This window comes from Erythranthe guttata, chromosome 2 (genome assembly GCF_056151865.1).
Source record: "Erythranthe guttata isolate IM_541 chromosome 2, IM_541, whole genome shotgun sequence".
NCBI classification, from domain to species: Eukaryota; Viridiplantae; Streptophyta; class Magnoliopsida; order Lamiales; family Phrymaceae; genus Erythranthe; species Erythranthe guttata.
In genome coordinates this window covers 11,167,691-11,170,872 of record NC_142534.1, presented here as the reverse complement: position 1 = coordinate 11,170,872, position 3,182 = coordinate 11,167,691, and the positions used below count along the sequence as shown (strand labels likewise).

General features: G+C 31.8%; 1 long non-coding RNA gene across 1 annotated transcript; it reads left to right on the top strand.

The window, feature by feature from the left end:
• Positions 1-1,361: 1,361 nt before the first annotated feature.
• Positions 1,362-2,835, top strand: LOC148772322 (uncharacterized). Its single transcript, XR_016035131.1, has 2 exons — positions 1,362-1,631; positions 1,994-2,835. It is a non-coding gene; the product is annotated as an uncharacterized LOC148772322 (long non-coding RNA).
• The last annotated feature ends 347 nt before the right edge of the window (positions 2,836-3,182 follow it).

Here is a 3,182-nt window from a genome sequence, read left to right as displayed (position 1 = left end):
AAATGGTTTTATTTTTATTTTCATTTTTCAAATGGTTTTTTTCCTTAATTCCGATTTTTTAAATGATTTTTTCCCCTTTTTTTGAATAAAAAATATTTTGTTTAATTATTTTTTTATTAAGTTTTTTATTTTGATTAAATTTTTTTTTAATATTTAAAAAAAATCGAGCAGGTTTATCACAGTGGAATCCACTATAAACTTATCGAAATCCGGTATAAATCTGTTGAAAGCCACTATAAATTTATCGAAACTCATTACGAACTAGACGAAATCCACTATAGTTTTTTTGAAAACCATTATAAATTTATCAATGACAAAGCCTGACATTATGAAAACCACTTTGTATAAACAACTATATAAACATGAAAACCACTATGTATAAACAACTATATAAACATTAAAACCACTATGTATACACAGCTACATAAACATGAAAACCACTATGTATAAACAACTATATAAACATGAAAACCACTTTGTATACACAACTATATAAACATCAAAAACCACTATGAATTCTAACAAGAAAACATCAAATTTCTGCGAAAAATAAGCCATAAAACCACTATAAAGGACACCATCTTCTCTCCAATGAACCCTAGACCATAGTCCGTGTAATCATCTTCTTATCATTATTCCATTGCGTCCTGAAAATTTGAGCCATAAAATAATATTGATATCCTCGTATAAATTACCAGAATATTGGAAAACAAACATGTTCATAAATTTACTATTCGCTTGAGATAATTCATGATTGAGATGTTGGGCTTCGATAATCCATTGAAGACTGATGATATTTTTTGTTGGGGCTGATAACTCTTCAAAGTGATGAAGACAAGCTGATGAAGAACGTCAGGCCACCTTTGCCGCCACCGGTTTCCTCTCTCCACCGTCGCCACCTGCCGGTGGATTCTCGGAACTCAGCCCTACTTTGTTCAGACACACTAATGTCCTAGGTATAGAAACCATTAATGAAACAGCTTCATTGGAAAAGTCAAGGCCTAACGGGTTAGACATTTTTATCAGCCTAGTAGCAACCATTGTTATTGTTATTTCTGAAAGTATTTAATTCTTGGGAGGGGGGGTGGGGGGATACGTATATTAAAATAATAAGGATTAGAATTCTGCAATCAATGATCGGAATTGTGGAATTAGTTAAGAACGTGTTATTTAAGATATATATGGAAAATATATTATATATCTTTTAGTATCAAAATAAAATATGCATTATTTCTTAGTTAGGAGTATAATAGTGATAATTAAGTATTTATAATTAATAAAAACTGTTTTGGATTTATCTTAAAAATATAAAATAAAATTGGGCTCATTATAACTACACTTGTGTACCCGAGGGATTTTGTCATATTTTCCTTTGTTTTAGAGGCCGCGCCCCATGAAAAAAAGGCTACTGGGGCAATGTGTAACTAATTTAAAGTTTGTAGAAGGATGCTCTCTTTTATATATTTAAGGGGGTTAAATGTGAAAATTGAACTTTTGCAGGGGGCGATGTGGTATTTGCCCTTATAAAAGATAATATATATCCTCCACCTAAACCTAAAAAGCGACACAGTAATAATCTTCATCCATCCGCCGCTGCTGAGAAGCAAAAATATTCATCTTTATCTTCACAGGTGCGTCTCCGACAACCGAAAATATTGTTCGGTGTTTATGTTTTTATTTTGTTAGTGAATTTTCGAAGGAAATTGTGGTTTGTTTAGTTATATATTCAGTACTTTTTCTTTTATTTATTGATTATTGATAATTCGCCATCCCTTTCCTGAAACTGATACTTATATAATGGATTATATAGATTGCTTGTGATACATACATACATACTTGTTCTGCTATTGATTGATGTTTGTTATTGTCTCTAAATAAACAATACGACAAGTACCAATTGAAAAGGTTTAATTACCATAAATAGTCGATCTCGATAATAATATATTAATTATGGTCCATAAATAATATAAATTTGAATATATATATATAATAGGTTGTGCAGTGCAGTGCAGTGCAATGGTAGGGAGTTATGAGATGGAATGCAAATTCTGTAAGAAGATTGGTGTGTTTGAACTATATAATGGCTTCTTCTACTGTGGTTTCTGCTACTCACAAGCTAATGATTTAATCGACGCTCGTCCTGATGAAGATGAGTTGCGCAGACTTTACCACTTCTCACCACCTGAACTTGAACTCCCCTCGTCTTCCGATTCCGATTTGTATGAAAATATTAATTCAGATGATGATGATGATTATGATCATCATAATATTATGATTCCCGATATTAATATTACTTCAGAAGAAGAAGATGATGATAATATTACTTCTGAAGATGAAGATGATAATAATGTTTCTTCCGATTATGATGATAATATTATTTGGGATGTTGTACCGACTGAACAACTAGTAACTGATTTTGGCTCGTCCAATACTAGCGTCCAACAGCCAAGGAAGAATCATGAAGCAATCATGAAATCATGTGCCAAGACAAGGAACAATTGCGAAGAATTAATCATGTGCCAAGACGAGGAAGAATCCTCAAGCTCAATATTTTAGTGGCCTATTTGGACTATGGGTAGGATATTAAATGTCTTGTTTATAGACTTATATTATTTGGACGCTTTTTATGTAATTAGATTGAGATTAAAATTCTCGTTTGTTGTTCATTCAGTAACTTTTCTGGATATTTTTGATACTTGTGCGGCGTACAATAAGGGGTTTATCATTTCATTCTCTGTATCTGAAAAATCAAGACTTTGGAGCTTATTCAACTTTAATGTTTTTTTCTTATTGGAATTGATCCGATATCGATTTATATTGGTTTAGTTGTGTTTTAATCCCAATATGTAGGGATATCCTATTTTAGACACATTGTTCTATGTTTTTACTTACCTTGTATGATTGTTTTATCAACAGGTGGGAGTTTGTATAGATGCATTTTACTGTTATATTCTTTTATCAAGAATGTGTGTTCGTCCTTTTGTATTTTGGTTATGGTTATTACTGTTTTCCATATAGCTAAAACATGTTATTTAACACTTCTTTGTTGATTTCAGATGTTTTAAGACAAAATGTTCTGTTTTTGTTTGGCTCGATGAGATTTCTTATATGTGCAACAGTATTTTGTTGCGGATAGACATTGGCATTTCTGCCGGTTCTTGCTTTTGAAGGCGGAACCGGAA